We start from the raw sequence: 9,409 nt of genomic DNA on the forward strand, positions 1-9,409 counted from the left end.
CAACGGAAACCCCATCAAATCCAAGTCATCTGATCGGATGGAATCACCCCGTTCGATCAGTTAACTGTTCTTGACGGTACTTCATGTTCAACCCGTTAAGTCGGTCATTTCTTTGATAGAAATCAGTTCTCCAACCGGCACTTCACTAGAGAATGAGTAGAAGGCCTGAACAAGCTCAGATTCTATCGGTTGTTACACCCTAAAACGTTTAACCTCAAAAATAACGCAGCGGAAAAAGAGCTTTAAAATTTCCTTCCGTATTAACAACATTTCTTTCACGAAGGATCCAAATCCTAAAAATGTTAAACATACTATAAAAGAATTTTACAACATTCATACTAAAATTTAGATTTCCAAACGTTATATACTTCAACTATGTGACCAATCTATCCGTACAATCCTTGCTCTTGACTCGATCTACGTCCGCTTCACTTCCATAGCAGCAGAAGAAGTCCGTGTAACACCTGTGGGCATCACATACAACTTAACCATTAGTCAAAGGCAACATCATATAACATTAATCTCATGTAATTAAAGATTGAATAACGTTCGTCAATTTAACATTAATTCATCCAATTATTCTTTCTCATCCTCTTATTCCGGGTTCGGTTTAAGTTTCGTAAGAATCCGGTGTACTTGTTCCTGCATCACATACCAACCTCAAACGCATAATTAGTAACGTTAAAATTCTACGTATCTAAATCATGCACATGTACATGTTTACATGTATACATATGCGTCTACATACGTACATGTCCTCCTATATTTCTACATACCTGCATATACTCATACGTACCTTCTTCTATACCAACCCCATATCTACATTCGCGCATGCATTACTACTTCTCTACATACATTCATATATACCTACGTATCTTCGCATACGCATAATACACATCTACATACATACATACCTTTACTTGCATACCCACGCATCTAATTACATACATACATGATTACATCTTCGCATATGTATTTACATACATACATACATAACTACATACACACATACCTACTCACATACATACATACATACTTACTTGCATCCACATATATATATACGTTCGTACCTACACACGTATGTACTTTCATATTCAAATACATAATGCTCATGCTCATACATAACTACTTGCGTACATACATACACCAATACCTACATATATACATACATGCATACATAACTCCATACTTACATACATTCATAAAATGAATCATAACTACACCCGTGCATACCTTAGCTCACACGTGCATGTACTTACGTAATTTTCCTAAATGCATTCATACATACCTACTTGTCGGCCATTTTATATACATCAATCATCCCATTCAACCATAACAAGAAAACTCTATATGTATACTAAGAAGTGAATCGAAAGTCACTTACCTCGAGCGTTAGTGTTCACGCTTGTTTCCTCGCCTCTGCTTCACCCGTTAACCTCCCGTTTTCGAGTCCTTGCTAATGTGATTCCTATTCTTTCATGTCATCACAATTACATTATGGTTAGCACACATGCTCATTCATACTACATTCGTTTCTTTCCATTCATACATTACTTGACTTTTTATTAACCAAATACCACATACATAAGGCATATAGACTAAAAGTCACCTTGTTCCTTATTCAAGCAACTCAATTATCATCATACGCGACACATAGATTATCTACTACAATACGCCTGACTTCTCTACTATTACAATCATATCCGAGAGGCTAACCATGCTGTACATTAACGCCAATTTTACACATAGTAACGCTTTAAACACACCTTAACAACTGTAACATTCACCCGAAGCAATATTTAGTGTTTAGTAAATTGGTGACTAGAAAATCATATGTTTTAAGTTCACAAAACACATTATTTTCATTGCCGCATTTTTTTTCACGCAGCAGCTGTTCGGGGTCATTTTCCCCCTTTTTAATCACCTAATCCGACTTCGACTTTCAAATAAGAATTGTAATATGCGAAACAAGCTTTCCAACGATATAAGGCTCGTTGTCTAATTCCTAATAACGAATGAGATACGACCTTTACAAGATGGCTATCTAGGGCTGTCAAAATGACGAATTTACTAACTTTTCATGCTGTTTTGACCCACTAAATCTCATAACCAGCATCTTGTGACCAAATAAGAATTGTAACACGCGAAACAAGCTTTCCAACGATATAAGGCTCGTTGTCTAATTCCTAATAACGAATGAGATACGGCCTTTACAAGATGGCTATCTAGGGCTGTCAAAATGACGAATTTACTAACTTTTCATGCTGTTTTGACCCACTAAATCTCATAACCAGCATCTTGTGACCAAATAAGAATTGTAACACGCGAAACAAGCTTTCCAACGATATAAGGCTCGTTGTCTAATTCCTAATAACGAATGAGATACGGCCTTTACAAGATGGCTATCTAGGGCTGTCAAAAGTGACGAATTTACTAACTTTTTAACACAAACTTGAATCAATTCAAGTTGCGTGTAGGCATTTTATCAAACACTTTGTGGGCGTACAACAAAAAGGCACAATGTACAAGTATTTCATGCTCATATTCTACCACTTGTTTCCAATCCTCAACAATAACACTACATCATATTTCTTTCAAATCCTACTCAATCTAACTAGTAAGAATCGATCATATAGCACGCCATACATCAAAATTATACAAGAATTGAACATGGTAATTCATTCATCTCACCATTCTTACTAGCACAAGTGGGTTTTATCCCAAAACATCAAATTGCTTAGAATCTTACATAGTTCATGTTCTACACGGTGATTCTAACACATATACATGATTAATTTCACACAATTTCACGGATTAAACCTAAACCACTTCATACAAGATCATCAAATCATAAATTGCAACTTACCTTATGATCAATATACTTAGATTAAGTTGTATCCAGTCTCATGCATTCGATTTGTGTCAAGAACCACCATTAATTTGCTGAATTTTGACCTTGATTGAACAAGTAGGGTTTCACCCTTTCTTTCCCCCTCCTGGTCGCGATACCCACCACGCACCCAACTACTGGGTTTTTAATTTTATTATGTTATTTATCAATCTTACACATTCAACCCCCATGCTATCTATTGTTGTCACCTAATAACCCTTTTCCAAGTTTTATAAACCTTCTTGATACTTTTAAACTTATCTAATTATATAAAACACTTAGACATTTTAAGAAAACAACTTTCAAGTTGTTCACTTTGGTCCCCATGTTTCGTTTTAATTAAATAAGGCTACAACCCCTCGTTTAATACCAACGATACTAATATTCAACTAGGTTAATTATTCCTAGTTAATATTCATTTACGGGTTCACTTTTACCCCTAACGGTATTTTACCCATTCCTTTATATTAACCGGGTTTAAATTACCAAACCCGTTTTTGGGGTGTTACAAGTCTGCCCCTCTTAAAAGAGGTTTCGTCCCCGAAACCTTCCTTATTCGAATCAAACCAATTCTACTCTTACCACTTTCAAGTTCCAGAGCTCTTATTAGTGTCCTTCATTTCATATTGCTAGTTTCTAGCACATATCATCCCTAGCATTTCATTTATTGAACTTAATCCAAAAGTATACAATCCTTACTCGTATTGATTTTAAATTTACGGCTTGTCTCTAACTTCCTATTTAAGCATATTACCTTCATATATCGAAATAAATTGATTTATTTCATTCTACTCATACATCATGTACAATCTTTCATTTTATTCGCTTTGAGATCTACTTAGCATCTCATTACTAATGTTACTTCTAATTATCTTAATGTTTATACGAGAGGACAACATATCATTATAGGCATACTATAATCATTTATTTATATCAATACTTACTCATAATCACAAGCTAAACATCTTACTAACCTTGACTTCGTCGTGTATGCCAGCGGTTTGTGGCCCGAGTCGGCCCGTTTCTTCATGGGTTCATGTAATGCTTTCATTGATTGCTTCCATTGATTTGTTGAGCACCCGCCTATGCGCATCCTTTCAATAATGCCTTGTTCAAATGAACATGGCCTACAAGCCCAACATCAATATTAGCACTTTCCATCGATTCTCATCATTATTACCTTTTCTCCATACTTATTTTATTTGGGGTTTTACACGCTCCTAATTCTTTTGTTCTTAAAATTATTTCATTAACCTTTTTGCAAAACTTCCTCTTCCCGACCATACTTAAGTTATCGTTCAGGTTGCATCCCGTCGTTCATTCCGACTCACACGAGTCAATTAACAACGTGTCTAGTATGTGGCTTAATCAAAGTTTTCTTTTCTTGACTCGAATTTTAAGTTTTGCATATCATTTATGGTCATTCTTTCGTCCTTAAATCCGTCTCGCGGATTCATACTTATCATTTGTACCTTTAATTGTGATTATGTTTGAATCCGTCTCGCGGATTCAAATATTGCATTCATACATTTCATTCCTTGAATCCGTCTTGCGGATTCAAGCATTGCATTAACATCTTTCATTCTTTGAGTCCGTCTCGCGGATTCAAGCATTGCATTTATGCATTTCATTCCTTGAATCCGTCTCGCGGATTCAAGCATTGCATTAACATCTTTCATTCTTTGAATCCGTCTCGCGGATTCAAACATTGCATCTACGCTTTTCATCCCTTGAATCCGTCTCGCGGATTCAAGCATTGCATTCATACCTTTCTTTCATGTTTCGAATCCGTCTCGCGGATTCTAACATAGCATTTCATGTTTCGAATCCGTCTCGCGGATTCTAACATAGCATTTCATACTCTCATTTTTGAGAGTCTTACATTTCTCTTCACCCTCACGTCCACCTACTACTTAATTCTAACGGACACACCTGTAACAATTATCACGGGCTCACGAAAGTCATGCGTTTCTTGTGTACTGGCCAGGTACACAATCCACACACTAGTTTCGTGTCTTCGTGTAATTGTCACCTTATGTCCGAAGAATTAGGTTTCGGCACGTGTAACATTTCCAAAACTTCATTACCATTCTTATCATTATTTTTCACTTAAAATTTTCCTTTCATTGTTAGGTTTTACCATCACATGTACTTACATATATTAAACATATGTACTTGGGTCAATATGTCAAATTACATACCTTGGCGTCGGTGCTAGACCGCATCCACAAATCATTCTTTCCAAGCAACCATGCTTACCTTACACATAACATATAGTTAGTTATCTTCCAATACATACTTAAGCACATACTTACCTTTGCTTCTACCTTTAGATCTTGGTCGAGTCTCGGATTGTACGGGTTTCTTGTCATAAGAGCACACAGGTTCGAGTTCAAGTACCTATCCTCTTGTACTTGATTCTCTCAAACCAGGGCTCTGATACCAACTTGTTACACCCTAAAACGTTTAACCTTAAAAATAACGCAGCGGAAAAAGAGCTTTAAAATTTCCTTCCGTATTAACAACATTTCTTTCACGAAGGATCCAAATCCTAAAAATGTTAAACGTACTATAAAAGAATTTTACAACATTCATACTAAAATTTAGATTTCCAAACGTTATATACTTCAACTATGTGACCAATCTATCCGTACAATCCTTGCTCTTGACTCGATCTACGTCTGCTTCACTTCCATAGCAGCAGAACAAGTCCGTGTAACACCTGTGGGCATCACATACAACTTAACCATTAGTCAAAGGCAACATCATATAACATTAATCTCATGTAATTAAAGATTGAATAACGTTCGTCAATTTAACATTAATTCATCCAATTATTCTTTCTCATCCTCTTATTCCGGGTTCGGTTTAAGTTTCGTAAGAATCCGGTGTACTTGTTCCTGCATCACATACCAACCTCAAACGCATAATTAGTAACGTTAAAATTCTACGTATCTAAATCATGCACATGTACATGTTTACATGTATACATATGCGTCTACATACGTACATGTCCTCCTATATTTCTACATACCTGCATATACTCATACGTACCTTCTTCTATACCAACCCCATATCTACATTCGCGCATGCATTACTACTTCTCTACATACATTCATATATACCTACGTATCTTCGCATACGCATAATACACATCTACATACATACATACCTTTACTTGCATACCCACGCATCTAATTACATACATACATGATTACATGTTCGCATATGTATTTACATACATACATACATAACTACATACACACATACCTACTCACATACATACATACATACTTACTTGCATCCACATATATATATACGTTCGTACCTACACACGTATGTACTTTCATATTCAAATACATAATGCTCATGCTCATACATAACTACTTACGTACATACATACACCAATACCTACATATATACATACATGCATACATAACTCCATACTTACATACATTCATAAAATGAATCATAACTACACCCGTGCATACCTTAGCTCACACGTGCATGTACTTACGTAATTTTCCTAAATGCATTCATACATACCTACTTGTCGGCGATTTTATATACATCAATCATCCCATTCAACCATAACAAGAAAACTCTATATGTATACTAAGAAGTGAATCGAAAGTCACTTACCTCGAGCGTTAGTGTTCACGCTTGTTTCCTCGCCTCTGCTTGACCCGTTAACCTTCCGTTTTCGAGTCCTTGCTAATGTGATTCCTATTCTTTCATGTCATCACAATTACATTATGGTTAGCACACATGCTCATTCATACTACATTCGTTTCTTTCCATTCATACATTACTTGACTTTTTATTAACCAAATACCACATACATAAGGCATATAGACTAAAAGTCACCTTGTTCCTTATTCAAGCAACTCAATTATCATCATACGCGACACATAGATTATCTACTACAATACGCCTGACTTCTCTACTATTACAATCATATCCGAGAGGCTAACCATGCTGTACATTAACGCCAATTTTACACATAGTAACGCTTTAAACACACCTTAACAACTGTAACATTCACCCGAAGCAATATTTAGTGTTTAGTAAATTGGTGACTAGAAAATCATATGTTTTAAGTTCACAAAACACATTATTTTCATTGCCGCATTTTTTTTTCACGCAGCAGCTGTTCGGGGTCATTTTCCCCCTTTTTAATCACCTAATCCGACTTCGACTTTCAAATAAGAATTGTAATATGCGAAACAAGCTTTCCAACGATATAAGGCTCGTTGTCTAATTCCTAATAACGAATGAGATACGACCTTTACAAGATAGCTATCTAGGGCTGTCAAAATGACGAATTTACTAACTTTTCATGCTGTTTTGACCCACTAAATCTCGTAACCAGCATCTTGTGACCAAATAAGAATTGTAACATGCGAAACAAGCTTTCCAACGATATAAGGCTCGTTGTCTAATTCCTAATAACGAATGAGATACGACCTTTACAAGATGGCTATCTAGGGCTGTCAAAATGACGAATTTACTAACTTTTCATGCTGTTTTGACCCACTAAATCTCGTAACCAGCATCTTGTGACCAAATAAGAATTGCAACATGCGAAACAAGCTTTCCAACGATATAAGTCTCGTTGTCTAATTCCTAATAACGAATGAGATACGACCTTTACAAGATGGCTATCTAGGGCTGTCAAAATGACGAATTTACTAACTTTTCATGCTGTTTTGACCCACTAAATCTCGTAACCAGCATCTTGTGACCAAATAAGAATTGTAACATGCGAAACAAGCTTTCCAACGATATAAGGCTCGTTGTCTAATTCCTAATAACGAATGAGATACGGCCTTTACAAGATGGCTATCTAGGGCTGTCAAAATGACGAATTTACTAACTTTTCATGTTGTTTTGACCCACTAAATCTCATAACCAGCATCTTGTGACCAAATAAGAATTGTAACACGCGAAACAAGCTTTCCAACGATATAAGGCTCGTTGTCTAATTCCTAATAACGAATGAGATACGGCCTTTACAAGATGGCTATCTAGGGCTGTCAAAATGACGAATTTACTAACTTTTCATGCTGTTTTGACCCACTAAATCTCATAACCAGCATCTTGTGACCAAATAAGAATTGTAACACGCGAAACAAGCTTTCCAACGATATAAGGCTCGTTGTCTAATTCCTAATAACGAATGAGATACGGCCTTTACAAGATGGCTATATAGGGCTGTCAAAAGTGACGAATTTACTAACTTTTTAACACAAACTTGAATCAATTCAAGTTGCGTGTAGGCATTTTATCAAACACTTTGTGGGCGTACAACAAAAAGGCACAATGTACAAGTATTGCATGCTCATATTCTACCACTTGTTTCCAATCCTCAACAATAACACTACATCATATTTCTTTCAAATCCTACTCAATCTAACTAGTAAGAATCGATCATATAGCACGCCATACATCAAAATTATACAAGAATTGAACATGGTAATTCATTCATCTCACCATTCTTACTAGCACAAGTGGGTTTTATCCCAAAGCATCAAATTGCTTAGAATCTTACATAGTTCATGTTCTACACGGTGATTCTAACACATATACATGATTAATTTCACACAATTTCACGGATTAAACCTAAACCACTTCATACAAGATCATCAAATCATAAATTGAAACTTACCTTATGATCAATATACTTAGATTAAGTTGTATCCAGTCTCATGCATTCAATTTGTGTCAAGAACCACCATTAATTTGCTGAATTTTGACCTTGATTGAACAAGTAGGGTTTCACCCTTTCTTTCCCCCTCCTGGTCGCGATACCCACCACGCACCCAACTACTGGGTTTTTAATTTTATTATGTTATTTATCAATCTTACACATTCAACCCCCATGCTATCTATTGTTGTCACCTAATAACCCTTTTCCAAGTTTTATAAACTTTCTTGATACTTTTAAACTTATCTAATTATATAAAACACTTAGACATTTTAAGAAAACAACTTTCAAGTTGTTCACTTTGGTCCCCATGTTTCGTTTTAATTAAATAAGGCTACAACCCCTCGTTTAATACCAACGATACTAATATTCAACTAGGTTAATTATTCCTAGTTAATATTCATTTACGGGTTCACTTTTACCCCTAACGGTATTTTACCCGTTCCTTTATATTAACCGGGTTTAAATTACCAAACCCGTTTTTGGGGTGTTACATCGGTTTTATGTGAAAAGTTGGGAATGTTGAAGAAAAGTTTGAATCTAGATGTTAAATGCTTAGTTTTAGGTGAAATCAGTGTTTAAACGTTGTAGAATCCTTCAGATCTGAGTTGTTCTTGATGAGATGATGTCACACTTTAATGTTCACGAGAATTCCATGATGACATCACCCTTGAACAACCCAAATCGGTTGATTTCATGGTGAAATGGTGAGATTTGATGGTGAAATTGATGGAAAAGTGTGTATAGATCGAAGAAGTACAAGATTTGAGATGAAAACTTACAAGAATTGCGAGGAATCGAGAGAAAATAGG

At 35.7% G+C, this 9,409-nt stretch overlaps 1 long non-coding RNA gene across 2 annotated transcripts; it reads right to left on the reverse strand.

The window, feature by feature from the left end:
* Positions 1–322: 322 nt before the first annotated feature.
* On the reverse strand, positions 323–9,075 carry LOC110879627. Of its 2 annotated transcripts, none has more exons than XR_002558831.2 (4): positions 8,559–9,075; positions 5,092–6,616; positions 3,865–4,017; positions 323–1,468 (listed from the first exon to the last, which is right to left on the reverse strand). It is a non-coding gene; the product is annotated as an uncharacterized LOC110879627 (long non-coding RNA). The 2 variants fall into 2 exon arrangements; XR_002558830.2 differs by having other exon boundaries at positions 5,092–6,621.
* Positions 9,076–9,409: the final 334 nt, after the last annotated feature.

The sequence above is a fragment of the Helianthus annuus genome, chromosome 9, assembly GCF_002127325.2.
Source record: "Helianthus annuus cultivar XRQ/B chromosome 9, HanXRQr2.0-SUNRISE, whole genome shotgun sequence".
Classification (NCBI taxonomy): Eukaryota; Viridiplantae; Streptophyta; class Magnoliopsida; order Asterales; family Asteraceae; genus Helianthus; species Helianthus annuus.